We start from the raw sequence: 25,446 nt of genomic DNA, 5'->3' as shown, positions 1-25,446 counted from the left end.
AAATATTATGAGATTATACCTTAAAACATTTCACACTGTCTCATATGAGTAAATGTTAAGTATGTAATGTTAATTTGTGATTTTAAATGTTCATTATTTTTTATTCAAAGTTTCTAGCATTGATTCTGAATTTGAGCCAGAACAGAAAATATAATAAAATTAATATCAAATGATTTTTGGAAGCTTTTATTTGAATTTAGTATTAGATTTAGGTAAGAATAAAGCCTAAGGATATGGTATGTGTGCGTGTTGTCAATTGGAAGTAAATATAGAAAGTAAATTCTGATATGACTTAAAGCAAAGATTGCAACTCTTATGTACCTTTATGGCCGGCCCTTATTTTATTGCAAACATTTTCAAACATACTGGACATATAAAAGTGCTCCTATCAACCAGCTCATCTTTAGTCATACTTTTGTTATCTATTTTATGACATCAGGCCATTATAAAGTTAAAATTTTGTTATAAATTGAGGAACAACTAATATAACCAAACTACGCTTAATAAGGAAAGAACAATGACTCATCAATATCTAATGTAAATATTATATCTAAAATGTATCTAATACTTAAAGATGTTCTTTCTAGCTATGATTTGATTCCCTTTATGTATAACTCCTAAGTGAAACTAAGTGGTGTAGTTAGTTCTATGTGCTGATTCTATTAATTAAAACTACCTATAAGTGGAACTACTAACCTATTAAGTGAAACTAGATGCTCATAATGCTGCTACAGAAACTAATAATGGCTATAGTAAAATTATCACTCTTAACTGTCTGGACAAGGTCTTGAAGGAAGCTTTTCCAACCTCAACACATGACTTGGTTTCTGAGTCAAAGGACAGAAGTCTCAGACTGTTATTATGGCAAAGTGGAGGCACACTTCTTGGCTCAAACTCCCAAATGACCCAGTTGGTGTAGGTGCAACTTTTCACTTTATATTACACAGAATGAAGTCTCATGACCTTACCTATCTGCAGGAGAGATGAGGCTAAGCTAGGTCTAACTGAGTCAGGCCTGAACTATTTCTTGTAAGCTTTCTCTAGCCCCGCAGTTGTTATTTTATACCTTAGTTTAATTGTTCAAGTGTTAAAAAAAAACTAGTATAGAGGAGTATCAGAACACCCTTTTGCAAAAAGTAGATTAACAGTAAAGTATACTTGAGTGAGAATGGTAGCATTGACACTGAATACCAAGTAGTGATCTCTATTATTTTGGTTGGTTTTGGAACACATTTTGTTGATTTTTTAAAGTGACATTTATGCCCTCCCTCTTTTCCCTCCCTCCCTCCTTCTCTCCCTCCTTCCCTCTCTCCCTCCCTCCCTCCCTCCCTCCCTCCCTTCCTTCCTTCCTTCCTTCCTTCCTCCTCCCTTCTTCCTTCCCTCCTTCCTTCCTTCCTTCCTTCCTTCCTTCCTCCTCCCTCCTTCCTTCCTTCCCTCCCTTCCTCCCTCCCTCCCTCCTTCCTTCCTTCCTTCCTTCCTTCCTTCCTTCCTTCCTTCCTTCCTTCCTTCCTTCCTTTCTTCCTTCCTTCCTTTTTTCCTTCCTTCCCTCCCTCCATCTCACCCATCCTTTCTTCTTTTCCTCCCTCCCATGCCTTTGCACTCAGGAATACTACTGGTGAAGCTCAAGGAATCACATGGGATGCTGAGGATCAAATCCAGGTTGCACTTCCTGCTGTACTGTTTATTCTTCAGCCCCTATGGCCTTGATTTTCTTGACCTGTTTTGTAGTGTGGAACTAAACATGTGAATGAAAGTAGGGGTATCTTTTTTTTCTCTTGGTTTATACTCTTTAGGAACACACCTGGTGGTGCTTAGGGGTTACTCCCACTTTCACATTGGGACTTCCTGGTTTTGCTTGGAACTCAAAGCACTATGCAGAGCTAATGCTAAGTTAGTTCCTTGAGGTCTCAGACACCTCTTCAAATGATTTTTTTGGGGGGAGTCAACACCCAGCAGTGCTAAGTGCTAACTCTTAGCTCTGCTCTCAGAGATCATGCCTAGCAGGGCTCTGGTGATCATACCAGGCATCAAGCCAAGTTAGTCATATGCATAACAAGTATATATACCCCCATATCGCCCTATTGACTACAGAATTTCTATAAAAATGGAAATATTATTCCACAGCATCTGCTGTCCTATTATTACTCTGGCCTCCTGATGTTAGTTTTAAAAATGTTCTTGAGCCCAGGGCTGGAGAGGCAGCAGTGGGGAAGGCACCTGCTCTGTGTATGGTGGACCCACACACATCCTATAAGGCATCCTATATGGTTTCTGGAGTATCTCCAGGAGTGATTTGTGAGTGCAGAGCCAGGACTAACTTGAACATTGCCAGGTGTGACTCCAAAAACAAAAATGACATTTACATTTGTTATTTGGATTTTTGTTAGGGTGCGCATATATCATTCTGTGTTCTGCTGGATTTTTTAGACCTGGTCACACAACCAAACAAGCATCAGATGATTACAAAGAGGGGGAAAAGGAATTTTAACAATAACAGATATACTTCCCATATACATGAGAGAGAACCAGCAAAACCAAGGGATTTTCATATGGTTTCAGAAACCAATCGTTAATCTTAGCTGAAAACACATGGAAAGAAAGAGAAGGTCTACAGGCTTATATTCTGTCTTCTACCATGGAAAAGAGATACAGAAATGTGGTCTCATGTACTGAGAGGAAGAATCATTATAGAGAAGTGTATCTGTAAATATGTCTTCCTAGAAAACAGGTACCAAGTCCTTCCATGAAATAACTAATGTCAAAAAAGATAGATGTTGGGGCTGGAGAGATAGCGCAGCAGTAGGGTGTTTGCCTTAGACGAGGATAGTGGTTTGAATCCCAGCACCCCATATGGTCTCCCGAGCCTGCCAGGAGCAATTTCTGAGTGTAGAGCCAAGAGTAAACCCCTGAGAGCTGCTGGATGGGACCCAAAAAATGAACAAACAAACAAACAAACAAAAACAAAACAAAACAAAACAAAAGATATGCTGCCATGTCTCAGATTTTCACTGCCCTCCATTTTCAAAGATAAGCCTAAAAGCCAATTATATTTGGGGGGTCTGATAAATTGATGGCCAAGGCTTGCAATTCAGAAGAGTATGAGAAGAAGTCAGCTGTACAGTCCCATCAACGTTGTGTCTTAAGAGTCAAGACATCTGTCTCTACACTCACCCAGGTTCCCACAGGGTGAATGAAGAGGGAATCTCATCTGTACTATGATGAAAACTACTATATTTGAATGTATGGAGCGAAGATAGCAGCCCTTATGGTAGTGAAAGCTCATTTTCAGTCTTTCTCTACCAGTTCATACCAGGAATATAATCCATTTCATCAAAACAGAAATCTTGTAAAAAAATATTAAGGAAGCTGGTATTGTGCATAAATATTGTTAAGCTTTGAGTGCTTTATAAATGTGGAGAACAGATAAAGATGCTTCCTTAAATAAAGCATAGCAATGATAATCAGGCATAGCCAGAAGTGCTAGTCATCACTGATTCTCAAGGAAATGCCAGTTAAAATTACAGTGAGATGTGACCTCACATCAGTGAGAATGTTGATGATATAAATAAGTCCAGAAATAGTACGTGCTAGCAGGGAACTCATTGGCAAAATAAAATAAAATAAAATAAAATAAAATCACACAAACCGTTGTTCACATATTGTGGAAGGATTGTCCGATTAATCTCTGTAAAAAATGGTCTGGGGATTTCACAAAATGTAAACAAAACCAGAGGGATAGATTAGGGGTTAGTGTTTGTTTTGCATTCAGCTGACACTACATATGGTCCCTTGAGCATCAAGTTGTCCTTGAGCACAGAGCCAGGTGTAAGCACTGAACAATAATGAATATTGCACAAAAACAAATAAACCAATGTCAGAAAATAAATTTTGTGTGTGTGGGGGGGACAAAGTACTTTTTTGCTTAATCGCACCCATCCTGAATTTTTTTTCTTTTCTTTTTCATTTTGCTTGTTTATCAACTTTATTTGTTTATTTTTACTCTTTAAATCTAAACACCATGTTTACAAGGTTGTTCATACTACAGTTTTTTCCCAAAGATAGCTTTTCATGATAGAGTGACAGTCATACTATGTACACCAACCTTCAGCAGCACTCATTTCCCACAGCCAACATCAACAACAAATTCCCTCTCACCCTCCTCACAACCTCTTCTCTCCCACCAATCCTCCTCCATCTGCTTCTGGGGCAAGTATTTTAATTCTCTCTCTCTCTCTTTCTCTCTCTCTCTCTCTCTCTCTCTCTCCTTTTTGGCACTGTGGTTTGCACTGTATGACCCACTGATGTCACAGCTGGTCATCAATTAGATTACTGGGTCCCACCCTATTCTCCACCCTAGGGTGTGGACTAGTTCTTGCTAATAAAAGACTACAGGTTTCAGGAAGGCAATGCTTTTCATTCTCTGGTCTTCCTCCACTAAGCTGCCTTCCTCCTTAGGAGCTGAAGACTTATGTGTTGGAATTCCTGAACCTATTTCTTCCTCGTGTGTGTGTGTGTGTGTGTGTGTGTGTGTGTGTGTCTTATTTTCTACACTGACATTTGCTTCCAGACTCACATCTCTCCAGTAGCCTAGCTTTAGAACCTGAAGACTAATCTAGCAGTCATCTACTTCATGGACACAAAATCTTTCATTTGAAAGAACATATGCATATCAATGTTCATCACAGCACTATTTACAATAGCCAAGATAAAAAAACTATCCAAATACCCCAGAACTGACAAGTGGATAAAGAAGCTATGGTACATATACACAATGAAATACTACTTTTCTATGAGTAGAAAAAGAACTCTTAAGTGAGTGGCAATTCAAATTTCTACCTAGAGTTGCAACACTTAGTGACAAACTGAAAGGGTAATATTGAAGTGTACTAAGTCTTGAATTTGAATACATGCAAAATAATTTATATCTCTAATTCATTTTTGTACATTTGTGTAACTGCCTCTGCTCCTGCCCTTTATTGGGAGAGAATTCCGGCCAGCAGCTTTCTCTCAACCGGGACAGAAGGCAGAAAGCAGCTACAAATAATTCGCGAGTGTTAAGCTCTTTTGTGAACACCTAAAAAATTAAGCTGCAGAAGTTAGTAAAATGCTCAGGGTGACGTGTGTGTGCCAGTCAAGAGGTTTATTGAGGGGAGAACAGGGTTTTTATGCCCTGCTTCAGTGGGAGGAGTAGTAACATAGGATTGAAACATAAACCAATCAGATTTGTACAAGTACAACAATTTTAACCAATGGGAGCATAAACACATTTTGATGGCGGGAAGGATAAAGAGGAACCTGGCAGTATGGGGGGAGGGGAAGCAAATCCTTAAACAAATAGCTAATTGATATTTACGCAAATACAATTTTTTGTTTAGCCTATTTTCCATTTAGATCTTTTTTTTGTGCAAGCAATAAGGATCACAGTTTAAACCTTACAAAAACCTATCTATAACTACATGCTTGAGAGCAGTTACAAAAACAGGTTCCATGGAAAGGTTAAGGAATCTGGTTAAGCCAGATTCTGTGTGCTGAGCTAAATTTATTTGCAGAGTTTCCTTTTGGCTCGGGGCTATGCAAACTTTATGGCTTGAATCAGGCAGGCGGTGGAAAATTCATTCAGAGTTCCTTTGATATGTGGGGTGCTCGGTCTCCCACACATTTGGATGTACAAAATGTTCAAGATAAACAGGAACACCACTTTACTTTGTAAAACCCCTAATAGGAAAAATTTTTCTTGAAAGTTAAAAGTAATCGAATTAATTTGTAAGCTAGCTCTTATCATTACTTAATGATAATGATATAATTATTGAATGATTACTGTTATTTATTGAAGTATTTATTTACTTAATAAATAATTTTATTTATTATTTATTTTTGTCCCCCCATTCACAATACAGACCAGGCAAAGGGCCTGGTTTGAGGTGTATATGGGGTGCATTTACTGTACCTCCTCTTTCTATACAGTCAGTGTAAAAAACACAGCCTGTGGTAAGCATTGGGAGGCCTTATCTTTTCTTTTCTTTTTTGATTTTTTTATATATATTTAAAAACCCTTCACCAGTGCAAGATTCCCATCACCAATATCCCAAGAGTCCTTTCTCCCCACCCCTGTACAGCCTGTACTGTAATGATAATAATATCTCTCCCATATAAATTTTTTAAAAATCCCCATTATTATAAATGTCTGTCTTCACACCCAGTGTTTTAAGAGCAAATAATAATGAAAAAACTTCTCTACTTTATTAACTAGATCATAAATTTAAAATTAAAAAAATATTGGCTACTTTGCTCCAAATGCAAAAATAAAATTAATTTTGTCAAAGGGATTTGGACACACTGTGCAGCTCATCTTAAAATATGACACAGTGATAAAAAAGCAAGGATTTAAACATTCACTGAACATTCTATAAATATTTATTATCAAGATTATTTCTGCCACTATTATTACATCTTCAAGATTTATTTTAAATTTACTACCATACTTATTCTGAACAATCATTCCCATGTTATGTGTTAAAGACTGATTTTAACTTTGTGAGAATTCAATAATAAAATGATAAAGAGCATAAAGCTATTAAAAGATAATTTCTATTTTATTTTGTTGCACTCTTAACCATAGAGATATAGAGACACAAGTGGTGTTTTTCAATGATCCTACATGCCATATAAAAAAATTGTCTCACTTCAGGCTGCTATAAAAAATGCCATAGTGAAGTTATTTGAGAAACAGACCTCTATCATATTTCTGGAAGATGGACAGTCCCAAGTGAAAATGCTGGCGATTTTTTTTCTTCTTGAGGCACATTCTGCCTTGCTGACAACTGCCTTCTTATTGACCCAGCAAGGCAGAGCATGGATGCAGGTTTCATCTTATGATTCCATTACATGAACTTGTGATGCTATGAATAATAAAATGTACTTTGGTAATTTTCATCTAAAATATATTATATATATATGCATACATGTACATCACTTTAATATACATATATTATGTGTACACATAATATACATATACATTGCTTTAATCCAGAAATATACAGACACTTGGAATGTTATAAGTTTTGAATGATAGTTATCGTTATGTTTTATATTTTATTATCTTTTATTTTGGGGCACACCTGGAGGCACTCAGAAGTTACTCCTTGCTCTGAACTCAGAAATTGCTCCTGGCAGGCTTGGGGGATCATATGGGTTGCCAGGATTGAACCCTGGTCCATCCCAAGTTGCCTTCGTGCAAGACAAACGCCCTACTACTATGCTATCACTCTGGCCCCCAAATTAGCTTTTTTATATAAGTAAAGGTAACTTCTAGAAAACACTTAAGAATAGAGACTGGTTTCCAGGAAAAATAACTATGTATTTAGAGGACTGACTTTTAGTGTTATTCCCCAGATCTGGTTATGGGCAAGAAAAAAAAAATAATTCCATTGCTGTGAGTAGTTAACTTATTAATCATGCCTATAAAATAAAACCTCCATAAGATTCCAAAAGAACTTTGAAAAGCTTCCCATTTAAGAACCACATGATTTGGGGGACAAGTGTATTCAAGGTGAGGATATGGGACACCCAGAAAGGGGGTAGCCGCTGAACTCTGTTGGAACTCAGTTACCAAGGAAATGATGCCTTACTCCCCTCGGGGACAGGACACTTTCTGTAAACCAGGTCTTTACCCGAAATGCAAAAGGGGTCGCCACTGGGCGAAAGATTGCAGATTCAAAAACCTCATTGATAATACCTAAGTAGAGGCTTCAACACAATCACCGAACAGGGTAGGTCAGGAACATAATAATCCCACAAAATGTTTACATACACAACATTCTGACACAAGCCAAGGCTGTTCTCTCTCAACATCCTATTCAAAATAGTACTGGAAGTCCTTGCGATAGCAATTAGGCAAGAAAAAGATATCAAGGGAATCCAGATAGGAAAGAAAGAAGTCAAGCTCTCGCTGTTTGCAGATGACATGATACTCTACTTAGAAAATCCTAAAGACTCTACCAAAAACCTTCTAGAAATAATAAACTCATATAGCAATGTGGCAGGTTACAAATTAACACACAAAAATCTAAGTGGGGCTGGGGGTTGGGGTTCCCCATAGACATTCTGACAGGCATAAAGGAAAGCATTCACATCTCTTTTCATTTAATGTATTCAATACTAATCTACAGGCTGAAATTGCATTATGATAAGCCAAAGATTTTACTAGGAAGTTTCTCATCTCCTCATCTTCGACTTGTAACTTCAGAGCATCTTTAATCTTACCTACAAACTCTGCATATGACTCATAAGGGCCTTGAGTAATTTTTATTTTTTTTTGAGTAATTTTTAAAAAGTTTCCCTACCAATGCTGTTAGAATCAATTTTTTCCCATGATACAATGCAATATCCCTAATTAAAGATTTTTTTAGGTAAAGCTGCTTGTGTCTGAATATTTGCAAATTGATTTTCTGCCATCAGTAATTCATAAGATAGAGTAACACCTGCCACTTGCTTTTTTGTATCATCTGGGCTATATAATTTGGCCTGTAGTCTAATGTCCTGGAATGTGTTTCCTACATGTTGTTCTATATATCTTGGAATCAACTTGACTAAAAATGTGAAGGACCTATACAAAAAAAATTATAAAACTTTGCTACAAAAAATAAGAGAGGACACATGGAAATGGAAGCATATACCCTGCTCTTGGATTGGCAGAATTAACATAATCAAAATGGCACTTTTGAAATTTATTTGGAACCATAAACACCCTAGAATAGATAAAGCAATCATTGGGAAAAAGAATATGGGAGGAATTACTTTTCCCAACTTTAAACTTTACTACAAAGTGATAGTTATCAAAACAGCATGGTATTGGAATAAAGACAGGCCCTCAGATCAGTGAAATAGGCTTGAATACTCAGAGAATGTTCTCCAGACATACAGACACCTAATTTTTGATAAAGAAGCAAGAAATCCTAAATAGAGCAAAGAAAGCCTCTTCATTCAATAAGTGGTGTTGGCATAACTGGCTAGCCACTTGCAAATAATTGAACTTAAACCCCCCAGTTAACATCACGTACATAGGTAAAATCCAAATGGATTAAAGACCTCGATATCAGACCCGAAACCATAAGATATATAGAACAACACGTAGGCAAAACACTCCACGACATTGAGACTACAGGCATCTTCAAGGAGGAAACTGCACTCTCCAAGCAAGTGAAAGCAGAGATTAACAGATGGAAATATATTAAACTGAGAAGCTTCTGCTCCTCAAAGGAAATAGCCCCTAGGATACAAGAGCCACCCACTGAGTGGCAGAAACTATTCACCCAATACCCATCAAATAAGGGGCTAGTCTCCAAAATATACAAGGCACTGACAGAACTTTACAAGGAAAAACATCTAATCCCATCAAAAATGGGGAGAAGAAATGGACAGACACTTTGACAAAGAAGAAATACAAATGGCCAAAAGACACATGAAAAAATGCTCAACATCACTAGTCATCAGGGAGATGCAAATCAAAACAACTATGAGGTACCACCTCACACCACAGAGATTGGCACACATCACAAAGAATGAGAACAAGCAGTGTTGGTGGAGAGAAAGGAACTCTTATCCACTGCTGGTGGGAATGCAGTCTAGTTCAACCTTTATGGAAAGCAATACGGAGATTCCTCCAAAAACTGGAAATCGAGCTCCCATACGATCCAGCTATACCACTCCTAGGAATATACCCTAGGAACACAAAAATACAATACAAAAATCCCTTCCTCACACCTATATTCATTGCAGCACTATTTACCATAGCAAAACTTTTGAAATAACCAAGATGCCCTTCAACAGACGAATGGCTAAAGAAACTGTGGTACATATACACAATGGAATATTATGCAGCTGTCAGGAGAAATGAAGTCATGAAATTTTCCTATACATGGATGTACATGGAATCTATTATGCTGAGTGAAATAAGTCAGAGAGAGAGAGAAAAATGCAGAGTGGACTCACTCATCTATGGGTTTTAAGAAAAAATGAAAGACATTCTTGCAATAATAATTTTCAGACACAAAAGAGAAAAGAGCTGGAAGTTACAGCTCACCTCATCAAGCTCACCACAAAGAGTGATGAGTTTAGTTAGAGAAATAACTACATTTTGAACTGTCCTAATAATGAGAATGCCTGAGGAAAATGGAAAGCCTGTCTAGAGTACAGGCGGGGGTTGGGTGGGGAGGAGGGAGATTTGGGACCTTGGTGATGGGAATGTTGCACTGGTGATGGGTGGTGTTCTTTACATGACTGAAACACAAACACAATCATATATGTAATCAAGGTGTTTCAATAAAATAAAATATATTTAAAAATAAATGTCATTTTTGCAACAATCCTCAGAGACAATGAGATGAGATCTGGAACTTCCAGCTCACTTCATGAAGCTCACCACAGAGAGTGGTGAGTACAGTTATAGAAAGAAATACACTGAGAACTAACATAATCATGTGAATGAATGAGGGAACTGGAAAGCCTGTCTGGAGTACAGGTGGGGGTGGACTGGGATGGAGGGAGATTTGGGACATTGGTGGTGGGAATGTTGCACTGGTGAAGGGGGTGTTCCTTACATGACTGAAACCTAATCACAATTTATATATGTAATCAAGATGTTTAAATAAAGGAAAAAAATGTCTCCTAAAAATATAAAAAGAAAAGATAAAAAGTTTCTAAAGAAATATACTCAAAACTAAAAAAAAATAATAGCAGTATTATGATACATGCTGTTCAATTAGATCCTAGGAGTCTTTAGAAAAGTTCCATTTTATGGAGATTATTGCCTTTTCAGTGAGGTCCTTTTCGACATTCAATTACATAAATAATTTTAAACTTTTTTTAGTATCAATACTTTTATTGTGGCATAAAGCAGTATTTCATTACTTTATACATTAACTCGATTTTATAGTAAAAACATTTTATGTACAACTGTAAGTAAATGTCTGTACAGATTAGCAACTTTAAACTTTCTAAGATGTACTAAACATATTATGTATTTCTGAAGAATCTCTTATTAATAAAAACTCTCTCATCCTTTCTTTACCTTTCTTCCATTCTCTTCCTTTACTTGAGGTTTTTCACTTTTCAAAGAGATGATAGAGTTGATGGATACTATTTCTTTTTTTTTTTTTTTTTTTTGGTTTTTGGGCCACACCCTGTGACGCTCAGGGGTTACTCCTGGCTATGTGCTCAGAAGTTGCTCCTGGCTTCTTGGGGGACCATATGGGACGCCGGGGGATCGAACCGCGGTCCGTCCTAGGCTAGCGCAGGCAAGGCAGGCACCTTACCTCCAGCGCCACCGCCCGGCCCCTGGATACTATTTCAACCACCTCCCACAGATAAATTGCTCTGGTATCTAAAAACATAATAGCTGATGACACTCAATTTTTTAGAAGGAAAAGAAATTACTTCCATTTCATTACTACAGAGAAAGAAAATCCCTCTTTTTAGAGTCTCAAATAACACCCAAGAAATTTCTATGAAGAAAAAGTAAAATGAAAGAATGTGAGCTGTGAGACATCCAACTCTAATGTCTTGTAAATAAAGAAGTTTCTACCCATCTCAATTAATTTTCTCACAAGGGCAGTATAGTCTAGTGAGATTATTTCAAGTGTTTTTCAGGATTAAATGAGAAGTAGAATGGCAGAGGAAAATAAAATTACTTTAACTGAACAAATATTTGTCTCTTCATATAGAGTTGATGTAATCTAAAAATATTTTGAAATTTTATTTGGAGAACAAAAGTAAAATCACTTAGACAATATGTTGTCATCAGACATGTCCTACATAAGACATGGAATGTTCAATAAAATTTTAAGAGAAGACAAATGTTATAACTACTTCAAGCCATCTATATTCACTAATAAAGCTGAGATATGTCATATTACCTGACTGTTGCATATAAGTTCTTAAATTCTTCACAGATAGTTTCTTCAGAATAATTATAAAAGTTAATTACAGTATCACTGTGAAAGTATGTATTAAATGTCTATACTCTATAAGATATTGTACATAATCTTAGTTGTTTTGCTATTACTTTAAATAATACCCTAAAGAGAATAAATAAGACATTAGACTAGAAATTCCAAATCTAATGTATAGAAGAAATAATCATTGCCTAAAATAAAACATATGTAATTTTTATAGTTTTATTGCATTTCCAATATAGGTTCATAATTAATTTTATTATCCTAAGTTAAGTACCTTTTAAAATTGTATTTAGTGATTTAATATAATTATTTTTGTATTTTAAAATGAAGTAGTCCTTGGTGCCTCAAAAAACAAGTACCTGAAAATTAGCTTATCAAACACTTTATATAAAGAAAGTTAAAGAAAAATAAATGAGTACAGGAGGAAATGAAAACACATTCATTGTTTATGAATATTTCCAAAATAATAATCCTACCCAAAACATTATGCAGATACAATTCAATCCCTATAAAAAAATCTATGACATGGGGTCGGAGCGGTGGCGCAAGCAGTAGGGAGTTTGCCTTGCATGCACTAACCTAGGACAAAGCGCGGTTCTATCCCCCAGCATCCATATGGTCCCCCACGCCAGGAATGATTTCTGAGCACATAGCCATGAATAACTCCTGAGAATCACCAGGCATGCCCCCCCCAAAAAAAAAATCTATGACTCTCTTCAAAAACATAGATCAAATACTTTGAAATTTATGTGAGACAAGATCGCCCCCAAATATCTAAGGATATTTATCTTTTATTTGAAGACAAAGATGCAAAGAAGGGACAAGGTGAAGTTACAGTAGGAAGACAATCACCCATAAACAGAATTCTCAAAAGTCCCCTCCTGATACTTTGATTTTGAATTTTCAACCAAAAAAAAAAAACATTAAGAAAAATAAAACAAAACACATGCACATTTACTCTGTCCCTCAAGTTCCCAGATTGTAGTACACTACAACATTTCTTAGGGTACCCAAGGTTTATTTTTCTTCAACTACAAACTATAAGATAAAGTCATAGTTATCAAAGCAGTGTAGTATACTCAACTCAATCAATACAGACTCAGAGAAAAATCAGGATAGACTTTCAAACCAGTGGAAGAAATTTCAAGTCCTATGTCAGAGCCTCGATTATACAGACAATTAGACTATCTTCGATAAGGGAACAAAGGATATGAAATCGATTGAGGAAAGCCTCTTCAAAAAGATGTAGTTACATAAAAAAATTTCATACCACTTTTTAACTCTACACACAAACTTTCAATAAAAATGCATTAAAGAACTTGATATCAAACTATTCTGCCATTAACCGTTAATAACATTTTGTTCCCTAACTATGCTTCTTTTCACTTTAGACATTAAAGAGATACTTTGCTCTTTTTCTTTTTGACACAATTTGCTCAGAAATTTCAACAAACTGCAGAGTTTCATCTTATCTTATAACTGAGTAATATTATTTTATTAATTTGTGTTTTATTAGATGTATGAATTATCTGCTTGGTCATTATGAATAGCTCTGTAATAAATATAGCAGTGAGTGAAATACCTTTTAATTTAATGTTTTTGTTTTCTTGGAGTAGATGAAAAGAACTGAATTCATTGAGTCTTATAAAAGCTCAACTTTACTTTTCTGAGAAGTTTTCATACTGTTTTCCATAAAAGCTGAACCAAATAATATACCTACTATAGCCAAGTCAACCATCAATGTCTTTGATTTTTGTGATGTGTGCCAGTCTCAGCGGTGTGATGTGAGAAATATTATTATATATATTAATATAATATATATTATGTATACAATAGGAGTACCTATTGTATATATCTATTGGTAATATGTGTTCTTTAAGAAATTTCCCCTCCAGCTTTGCTTGGTATGTGTGTGTGTGTGTGTGTGTGTGTGTGTGTGTGTGTGTGTATTATTTTCTGTGATTTTTTTGTTTGTTTCTGGGCCACATATGGTGACGCTCAGGGGTTACTCCTGGCTATGCACTCAGAAATTGCTCCTGGCTTGGGGGACCATATGGGAAGCCAGGGGATCGAACAGTGGTCCAACCTAGGCTGGTGCACACAAGGCAGATAGATTCCTGTGCCACCACTCCAGCCTCTTCTGTGAATGTTTTTTAAAACTAAGATATTAAGCTTTTTGTCAGATGTGTTGTAAGCAAATGTTTTCTTTCATTAATTTATGTGCTTATTTAGTTTGCCACATTTCTTTAGTATGCAGAAACTTTTTATCTTTATGTTGGTCTATTTGTTTATTTTTCTGTTTTCTTTGCCATTTGCATCAAATCATTGAAGATGCTTAAAAGTAGATTTAGAGAATTCTTTCTATGCTTTACTCATACATTTTATTAATACAATTGATCTATTTTGAATTTACTTTTGTGTATAGGTTGTGATCATTTGGATACTTCATTTGTTCTTTGGTTAATTGTCGCATGTGGCTAACCAGTTTTCCCCAGTACTATCTATTGAAGACTTTCTGTTTCATTTCATACACATATCTCCTTTGCGAAATATTTTTGTTTTTGTTTTTTGGGGGGCCACACCAAGTGATGCTCAGGGGTTGCTCCTGGCTATGCCCTCAGAAATCACTCCTGGCTTGGGGGACCATTTGGGACGCCAGGAGATAGAACCATGGTCCGTTCTAGGCTAGCATAGGCAAGGCAGACACCTTACCCCTGTGCCACCACATTGGCCCCTCCTTTGCCAAATTTTAATTGTGCCTATACTACAGATTATCTCTGAACCTTGCATTTTATCAATACTACATTTTTTGATTATTTTAGTTTTATAGTACACTTTGAAAACAAGTAAAGAAGGGGGCAGATAGTATAGGGGTTTAAGATATGTGACTGACCCAGTTTTATTCTTTTAGGACACTTTCAGTGTTGCTTTTAGTATCACTTCACTAATATTCAACTTGTTTCCATCTTTTGTCTCCAAACATTATCTGTAAACTTTCACAACTGAGGTGAGCCCCAGATCGACTAATTTCCATAAGCAACACAAATAGCTCTATTTCAAATAAAAATTTTGACATGAAAGAGAACAATAACTGGAACAAAAATATTCTGAGCCAAACCACCTCTATATTTTCTATTGTCTATTTTCATGTGTCAAAAGCAGTTCTTCAATTTTTTGTTATTCATACTTTTATTTTAAAACACAGTGTGTTGTTGAATTATGACTTCAAATAAGGCTGGTAGAAAGAACAGGAACTTTGTTGTCAATAACTTTCCTCCTTACATAATTTTCCCTTTATTGTAGTATAAAAGTAGGTGCATGATTACAATTGGATTTGGGGGGTTATTTTATTTTATTTCATACTTTATTTAAACACTGTGGCTTAAAAATTCTTCATAATATAGTTGTTTCTTGCATTCAATATTCTAACACCAATCCCATAATTTGTGTAACCTTTCTTCCACCATTGTCCCATTTCCCACCCATTCTCCAAGTTGGCTTTCTTAGCAAGTACAAAATATTTTATTTTATATTGCTTGTTATAAAGAAATAGCTAGTGAAAGTTTTGAAAAATACTTCAATGAAGGAAAATTTGCAAAAATAATTTTTCTCACAATGGGATCATTTAAGTTATTGAGGGTTTACTAAGTTATCCATTGCTAATAAAGCCTTCTGTGTTATTATTGTTATTTATTGAGCTTAATTGACTTTTATGCTACTTCCCCCAATAATTTGCTTGTGTTCCTACTGGGCTGTCAGTATTGTTTTTCTTTTTAAATAATCTTTATTTAAGCACCATGATTACAAATATATTTATAGTTGGATTTCAGTTATAAAAATGAACACCTCTCCTTCACCAGTGCAACATTCTTACCACCAATGCCCCCAATTCCCTCCTCTCCCAATTACTTCCTTCCCCAACCCTTGCCTGTATTTGAGACAGGCATTCTATTTTTCTCACTGACTACTATTGTCATGATAGTTGTTAGTGTAGTTATTTTTCTAACTGAACTCACCACTCTGTGTTAAGCTTCATATCATGGACCAGGTCTTCCAGCCATCATCTCTATTGTCTCTAAAATTATTAGAATAATTTTTTTTATTTTTCTTAAATATCACATAGGACTGAGGTATTCTGTGTCTATCTCTCTCTGACTTATTTTACTCAGCATAATAGTTTCCATATCCTAGGCACACAAAAACACAATACAAAAATATGCCTTTTGCACACTATATTCATTGCAGTGCTATTTATAATAGCCAGAATCTAGAAAAAACCCAGATGCCCAACAACAGATGAGTGGCTAAAGAAACTGTGGTACATATACACAATGGAATACAATTCAGCAGTCAAGAAAATGAAGTCAATGAAATTTTTCTATACATGGATGGATATGGGCTGTCAGTATTACGGAATTTGGAGGTGCTGCATGACCTTATACATGGCCACATGTTCTTGAAACTACAGAATATGTAGATTAGACTAATAAGTTTACATAAAGGTGGTTAGGGGATGTGGTGTGGCTGCTGGTATTTCTGAAGGTTTGGTCAAATGGGGTAGACTACCTGCTCCCACTCCAAGAAAACCCCAGAGCTTTTAGTCCCCAAACTAATGGACTTGGAATTTTTTAAGGATTTATATCTTGGTAGAGATTAGTCTTGAAGCAATAAAGTCAGGCCATTGTCATGGTGGCTGCTGTGGGGAGTGGGTGTGGCTTCTGCGGCTTCAGCAGGGAGGGTATTTGGCCTGCTCTCTTAGTGGGCACCCCAGTTTTCAACTGTAAGGCAAGTGTACCAGTGAATTTTAGCAGCTTGGTTTGCACCTCTTCCAAAATTAGTTGTTTATCTGTAGGCTTGGGCCTAAAAGCTTACATGGTGGTGGCTTACATGGTGGGGTTTCCGGCAGTACAGAAGAGTCAGGGAGGATTTCCACTCTGAGAAGACTCCAGAGTTTTCAGCCTAAAAACCAGTGTACTTGGAATTCTTGTCAATTTGCAGAAATTAGTCCTGGAGCAATGAAGTTGGGCTATTGATATGGCAGCAGTTGTGAGGTGTGAGTGTGTTTGCCAGGACTTTGAAAGGGCAGGGACATAGCCAGTCCTCTTCCAAACAGTGCCCAGAGTTTTCATCTAGAAAACCCAATTACTCATCACTGTCGGATAAGTATTTTAGTATTTATTTTAATATTTTTTGCTATATTTAACAACCTAGATTCTCTTAAGTAGAATTTTGACAAATATTTTTCCCCAGTTTTCCTTTACACTGTGGTGCTCAAGAACACCAGAACACATTTCTGTTTAAAGTAGCACTTCTATAACAGCCCAAAGGAATGCAATGGTTTAAGTGGGGTTGTCTGGGACATTCTTGAAGAAAAGGAAAGGAATTGAATGGACAGAACTAAATATCCAAGATATAGGCATGAAATTGTAAGATCCAGATTTTAACATGCAAACTTAAAAAGTCACCTTATCAACTTTTTGAAGTCAGTTTAGGGGTTGGGATTGGGGTTGGGGTGGAATGGTATGGGCTCTCAGAAAATTGGTGGAGAAAGGTTGACACTGGTGGTGGGATTATACTAAAACATTGTAGGTCTAAAATTTGAATATGAATCACTTTGTAAATCACAATGCTTTAAATTTAAAAAAATTAAAATAATATATTGTAGTACCTCTAATTCTAACAAATATTTCACTAAGCTCTAGTGAAGGGTCCACTCCTGAATCAAATTCCCTTTTTACTTAATTTAGAAAGAAAATATATGACAAGAAAAAAAAATGATATTTCCTTTATCACTCAAGATTTCATCCAAATGTACTCAGTCACTTAAGACAAAGTACATATTTTGAACATATTTACATCTTAAAGTCTGGCAGATTTTTAAATACTGAAGGTTTCATGGTGCCCTTGATGAAAATAACTTTGTAAAGAAAATCTGTGTGTATTGACTGTTGAGAAATCATTTGCATGTTTTCAGACTTTTGGCTTTCAGACCACTTAGCTCAGGCCTTGGCTGGTCATTTAAACATATTTTCACAACAACTCAAGTGATAAGATCTTTGCCAGAATCACTTGAAATGCTTGCAGCTGTCCTTGCTAGCCTTTCTTTTTTACAGACAGAGAGCAAAGGGTAAATTGTTTTCTCAGTTGAACTAAAGCAAATCAAATTGTATTAACTTTAGTTTTAAGATTCACCTAGGCAATAAAACACTTCACCTTTTGCCTTTCTTCAAGGCCCAGCAGCTTGGTGACCCAATCTTTAAGTCAATAATTTTTCCATGACTCAGAGGGAAAGAGACAGACAGAATAATTCCATTCAGATGTAGGATGGATATTATAATGATTTATATATTATATATAAATATATATATTTACAAGGGAGCTCAGTTGGGGCAGAGAAGAAACCACTCCAACAATGGTGGTTAGAAATGATCATTCTGGGGTCGGAGCGATAGCACAGAGATAGGGCGTTTGCCATGCACACAGCCGATGCAGAATGCACCAGGGTTCCATTCCTGGCATCCCATATGGTCCCCTGAGCTTGCCAGGAGAGATTTCTGAGCACAAAGCCAGGAGTAAACCCTGGGCACAGCAGGGTTAGCCCCAAAACTAGAAACCAAAACGAAAAAAAAATAAAGAAATGATCACTCTGGACAAGAACTGAGTGTTGAATGACGTTTAAGTAATACACCTTCAATAACAATATTGCAAACTACAGTGTCTAAAATGTAGTAGGGGAAATGTCTGCCATAGAGGCAGGGGAGGGTAAGGGAAGAATTGGAGAGAAACTGAGGACATTGGTGAGGGAAAAAGTGCATTGGTGTGCTGTTGGACATTGTATGACTGAAGCTCAATCATGAATAACTTTGTAACTCATGGTGATTCAATTAAAAATATATTTAAGAACTGTGGTATTGAAAAACATTTTTCTGTATTCATTTTTCTTCTATTAATTTATTAACTTGTTCATTCAACAAAATTTCATTGTATACCTAACATATATTCAATTCTATGAATTCACTATTCTTAGAGATTTGAAAGTCTCATGAAAATGATAAACGTATAAGCAGGCATTAGAAAGTTGTATGTCCTCAAATAGTGATCTATCATCATCTATAATGTATTTATATGATACATATAATATATATTTAGGTATATGTTAAATATAAATATAGTATTAATTAACAATATTTTCTTTCTTGCTGTGTTAACTATTTTAAGATCAGTTCAACTGTTTGTATTTGATGCTTCTTTGTTGACTTCTGCATATATTCACAGGATGAAGATACAAAATTCACATGCCATAGATATTGCTATGGTGAATGACAACCAAGAAGCTTCCTATAAAGAGCTGGAGTGGTGGCACAAGTGGTATGGTGTCTGCCTTGCACACGCTAACCTAGAATGGATCGCAGTTTTATCCCTCATGGTCCATATGGTCCCCAAGCCAGGAGTGATTTCTGAGTGCAGAGCCAGGAGTAGCCTTTGAGTGTCATTGGGTGTGGCCCAGAAAAAAAAGCAAAACAAAAATAAAGCTTCCTAGATCAATTACTGCAGATACCATGAGATAAATATATTTTATTATCTCATAGGAAGTTGTGCAACACTTTCTCCTAGAACCACTATGATATATAAGCTAATTACTCACTTATACACTAACATTTTATTTATCTAGCATTTCTTAAAATAGAAAAAACAATAATTATTTATATATTCAACAGACCATGGAAGTATCTGTCCACATTTAGTCTATATTTGATAATAACCATGTTCCAATCTTTTATTTAAATGAGACTAAACTATATTACAGATATTGTACAGTATATTTCCTGAATATCTGTTCATATGGTAGTTTTATTCCTATTGTAAAATATTTCTTTTATATTCTTTATTCAACTGCTTTTCAAATTTGATTTGACTGTAATCTATTTGTAATATTAATTTCTTACTTAATTTATACACTGAAAAAATTTTCAATCTACTATTTGTTAAAGATAATAGTCTACATTTATCATACATAATTAATTTTATGTAGTCAAGTGTATCTATTATTTTATTTTTGGGTTTGTTTGTTTGTTTGTTTTAGTTTTCGGGTCATATCCGGCAGCGCTCAGGGGTTACTCTTGACTCTACGCTCAGAAATCGCCCCTGCCAGGTTTGGGGGACCATATGGGATGCTGGGATTCGAACCACCGTCCTTCTGCAAGCAAGGCAAACAAATGCCTTACCGCTGTGCTGTACTTGCTTAAAATGGTGTGTACTTGCTTAAAAAAATGTTTCCCAGACCGAATACAGATTTGTTAGCAATTTCCTTTGTGATGGCTTTGTAATTTTACTTTCAGGCTTAAATCATTGATTAATCTCCAATTTACATGTTGTTTGTTTTGGGGTCACACCCAGCAGAGTTCAGAGGTTACTCCTGGCTCTGTACTCAGGAAACAGTCCTGGTCATACTCAGAGGATGATATGGAGTGTCATGGTGACATGGAAACTGGATGAGTTGTGTGCAAGGCAAGAGCCTTACCCATTGTACTGTCTCGTCTCTCTTTTTTTTCAAGTCCATTTATTTATTGAGTTTCAAATATTTCTTTCTTTTTTTTGTGGCTATTTTTTTTTATTGTGGGCAAAGTGAATTACAAATCTTTCACCTAGATATTCAAGGCACATAGTAATAGTGAATGAGGGACATTCCCACCACCAGTGTTGACTTCCCTCCACCCCGGTTCCCAGCATGCATCCCACTTCCCCCTCCTCAACACCCCGTAATGCTAGTACAACTATTCCCTCCATGTACATCTTGATGTAGTTTAGGTATCATTTCTGTTGTCGTTGACTTTGGATTTCATATTCAAGTCTGATCATTTTTTATTTCCACCAAATGGACATACGACTGTCTGGTCTTGGTACCATCCATTTTTCTCCCTCCAACTATGATGATGATCAAGGTGATTCCAGTAATATGGTTCTATTGGAGATATAAGAAGGAATATGAGAGGAGTCCATCTAGGTGCTGTAAGTACACCATCAGTGCATCTTAGACTTCTTGACACCCTGGTCTCCATTTTTTCATATTTGTGTTTCTCCTCCTTCACTCAATTTCTTCCCTTCTCTTCACTATACTCTAGGGTCAAGAGTGTTCAAGACAACCCTGCTTAGACTAGAGCATTTATTCATGCAATTATTCTGAATACACTACATGCAAGTGATATCATTCTGTATTTATCTTTCTTCTTCTGGCTGACTTCATTTAGCATATCTTCTAATTCTGTTACTGCAAATTGCATAATTGCATCATCCCTTACAGCGATGTAGAATTCCATTGTATATGTGTACCACATCTTCATTGATACACTTGTCCATTGTTGTACATGTAAGTTGATTCCAAGTCTTAGCTATTGTACTGAGTGCTGTCGTGTGCATACATCTATCCCCTCTGAAGAGAAACTATATTATCAAATAATAAGTACTTCCCTCAAAAAATGATAGTATATATAAGAATTAGCTATTCTTTTTTATCAATTAATTTATGTATTTATTGTTAAAGTAATGTGTTTACAATAATGTTATGTTTATAACTTTAGGTGAATCTATATTAATCTACCACCAAAGTGCCTATTACCCTCCAAAACTGTCCCTAAGTCCTTTCTTTTTGTTCATTCTCTTTCCTTTCCTACATCCCATCACCATCTATCCTCTTCTAAACTCAATTCTGTTGTGAGAGTTTCATTTTGTTCTCAGTGCACATTATCTGTTCCTTTGCTCTGTTTTTTTTTCAATGTGCCACATATGAATGAGATCATCCAGTATTTATCTTTGTCTGTCTGACTTATTTCATTTTACTTGTCACTCTAGTTCTAGTCATGTTATAATAAAACACAAGGATTTCGATGTGTGTATTTATATATATGCATATTTATAGTCACTATTTCTTTTTCTGATTATTTATTATTGGGCATATTTGTTGTTTCCAGAACTTGGTTGTTGTCTGTGTGTGTTCAAAAGATATATCTTTTTAATTAGTATTTTTATGATCATTGAATAACGTCATCTTTACTATCTTTGAGTCCATTGATTCATTTCTAGACTTGTGATATTCTGCTACTTAATTCCTCTAATGTGTTTTCAATACCAACTGCTGTTTTTTTTCCACTCAATAATTTTATCACTAATTTTCATCATACTTCCTCAATTTTTGTTGAAGTTCTCTTATATTGATTTTGAGATAGTTCTCCTCCACTGATTTTGATATAATGGACAGTATGTGAGGCAGGATAATATTAAAAGAAAAATGATCCTAAAGAAAGAGATTACTATATGAGTTGTGAGAGTAAGGCCTAACCTGGACAACTTAGATAACCAAAAAACCAGAAGGTAATCGTCTTAATATCCTAACTCCTATCTTACCAGTCTGTTTACTTCAAGCTCAATGGAAAGTGAATCCTCTCACTTTCTTTAAGTGATATAAAGAGAGGAAAAATTTCCAGTTTTCTGACTCTCTTTGGCATCCTATGTTGAGACCCCACTACACCCCACCTCCAATAATTCTGGAGTTTCCTGCCTTCTTTCTTGAATTCAGCCATTTGATCTCTGGCCCTTATTTTAATTTTGACTATTTGAGAACAAGAACCTGAGAACCTGCATCCACTACAGTTTTCTTTATCCAGTGAAGAATTAGAATTACAACTTGCTTAATTTCTTATGATTCCATTGTTGCCTTGAAGTCTTTATCAGGGAGTTTAAAAAGCTCTGATGTGATGTACTAGAGTTCTTCCCTTTTATGCTTGCTTTTTCCCTTTTTTGCTTGTTTGCTTGTTTTTCATCTTTGAATGCAAGTAAAAGCTCCTGGTTGTTCATTATATCTGGGGATCTGTGATGGAAAGGAAAGAGGGTTTGATTTTGTGCATATTTGGGTCATAATCTGGGCTTCACATTCATTAAATCCAAAGACTGTGTCTGAGTTTGTGTCATTCTGGACAACTGCTGAAAATTTGCTATCACTTATGCTGTAGTAGCTAGCTATACTGCTGAGGTCTGACAGATCTGTACTGTGTGCGGATCACATTGACTGTGGTACTAAAATCTAGCAGGCCCAGATAAAAGTGAATAGAGGCTGTGGTCACGTGTGCACAATATTAAGTGTAGCTCTAGGGAGACCTGGCTAACGGAGTATTTTTATTTAATATTATTGTTCCTGGCAGCAACTATATTGCCAGGTTTAAAAAGACCCAGGAAATGTCCAGTGGTTTCAGGAGAGATTTTCTACTGCAAAGCCTGTCAAGAAAGTTTAAACAGATCTGCATAGTAATTAATTATTCAAATGTTCAGAAAAAGGGAGGGATGCTGAATGTGAATACAGCAGACTAAGGGAGGTCTGTACAGTGCTTTACAATACTAGAAAGCAAGTATTGAGCTTTCATTCAAACTTTTTGCTATCAGTGAGTTACAAACTGAGGCATGTAAATAAAGGTCACTCTGAGGGGCCAGAGTGGTGGCGCGAGTGGTAGAACATTTGCTTTGCATGCATTAACCTAGGATGGACCTCAGTTCCATCCCCTGGCATCCCATATGGTCCCCAAAAGCCAGGAGCAATTTCTGAGCCCATAGCCAGGAGTAACCCTGAGCGTCTCTGGGGTGTGGCCCAAAAACTGGGAGAAAAAGTCACTGTCATTTATTGTTTCACTCTTAGAATGGCGATGTCAGATTTTGCTTTAGGTTGTTTCTTGTTCCCAAAGGGTTTTAACGATGATCTTTTTCCTCAAAGTTTGCTGGAGATCACTGAGATGCAGCCAGCAGTGCAAGGTTCTGAGTAGTCATGACCAGTGTAGCCTCTTGTCTCTCAACAGGGTGTTAAAAGAGAAAAATGGGATAATTTTAAGGTTTGGGGTCTGGGTTTTCAGCTCAATCTTCTATTTTTGCAGGGCCAAGTTTCATGCATCAGAGTAGTTTTGCAATCCCTCCAAGACTATTCTCTCCTGCCTGGAGCTCCCTTTCATAGCAAGGCTTCACAGAGGGTTTTTTTCTTCTGGATGATGACTGGCTCTCCTGTGGCTTTTTTCAGTAAGGACTCAATGGGATTCAGTATTGACTTCAATTTTGGGAATAGTTTTTTTTTTATTGGTAACAGAAGAGTGCTTCATAAACCCTCCTTTTCAGCCCTCCTTCCTCTAAGCTATTTATTCTGTTTCATTACTTTACTTGTCCTCTTACTGAACTAAAAATCACATTGCTTTATATTTCTATGACTTGGTTCTGTCCCATAATCAGTAAACTTCTCCATTTTGCTCTTTGTTTTCAAAATTAACATTACATTAATGCTTTTCTCCTATATACCATTCAGAATGAGTTTAAAAAATTCCTTAAATAGGGGCCAGAGAGATAGCATGGAGGTAAGGAGTATGCTTTGAATGAAGAAGGATGGTAGTTTGAATCCTGGCATCCCATATGGTCCCCCGTGCCTGCCAGGAGCGATTTCTGAGCAGAGAGCCAGAAGTAACCCCTGAGCACTGCCGGGTGTGACCAAAAAACAAAAACAAAAAACCCCTCAAATATATGGTGGAAAATTTTTTGTGAGTCAATAGAAAATAATTCCTAATCATTATTTTATAATTTATTTTTGTTTTTATAAGTTCATATATTCATTTGTGGGCTAGCACTTATTTGCTCCTAGATATGTGTACTTCTGAGTTAAATTTTATTTTGTAGTTAGTTCGTCTTTTATCCCATATTCTTATTTGCATTTTCTTTTTCTCAAGATTGATCATGCAAGATATTTATTCATTTTAATAATCCCTTCAAGAATGAATAAAGGATCTATCATTTCTAAACATGTTCTAGTTCTGACCCACACAGTTTGACAGACACTACTTTGTCACTTGAGTCTTAACGTTGCATTGTTTCTGACATAATTTCTTATTTCTGACTTCCATAGAATTGTGTTTTCTATTTTTAGTTTTTAAATTTGTGGGATTTTATTAAGTACCTAATCAATTTTAATTTGACTGAATTATAGAAAATAAAATCTGTGCATTGTTAACTGTAGATTATTGATAACAACACAGATAAGCTCTTGGTTTATCTTTGTGATTGTTCTGTGTGTATAAAATTTGTACCAATGCTCATATAGACCAATAAGTCAAATTCATTATTGTTATTTAAATATGTGTCTACCTTTTTATATTTTATCTAATTGATTATCAGTTTTTAGTGCACAATAACCAAAAATTAATTTAAAAAAATCAACATGTGATGTATTGGACGTTTTTTGATTTGCTTGTTCTCTGGTTTTAGTGAAAAAAGGTCATAAGTGGAGAAAATTTAAGAAATCTTGCTCTAGCATGTGCATTTTGTCAATCAAAACCCCTCTTATCAGTTGCACTATAAAGGAATTAATGTACTTTCTTTTTTTTTCTTTATCTTTTCTTTTCTTTTCTTTTCTTTTTTTGGTTTTTGGGTCACACCCAGTAGCACTCAAGGGTTACTCCTGGCTCTACACTCA

The 25,446-nt window shown here is 35.9% G+C and overlaps 1 non-coding gene and 1 pseudogene across 1 annotated transcript; one reads left to right on the top strand and one right to left on the bottom strand.

Annotated features, from left to right (window-relative positions):
* The window catches only part of LOC126022174 (SHC-transforming protein 1-like), a 175,127-nt pseudogene that overhangs the window by 107,292 nt on the left and 42,389 nt on the right, over positions 1-25,446 (top strand).
* On the bottom strand, positions 5,873-6,005 carry LOC126023122 (small nucleolar RNA SNORA51). The gene has a single exon (XR_007500329.1). It is a non-coding gene; the product is annotated as a small nucleolar RNA SNORA51 (small nucleolar RNA).

The sequence above is a fragment of the Suncus etruscus genome, chromosome 11 (assembly GCF_024139225.1).
Source record: "Suncus etruscus isolate mSunEtr1 chromosome 11, mSunEtr1.pri.cur, whole genome shotgun sequence".
Classification (NCBI taxonomy): Eukaryota; Metazoa; Chordata; class Mammalia; order Eulipotyphla; family Soricidae; genus Suncus; species Suncus etruscus.
Note: the sequence above shows the minus strand (reverse complement) of the source record. Positions and strands in the feature narration are given on the sequence as shown.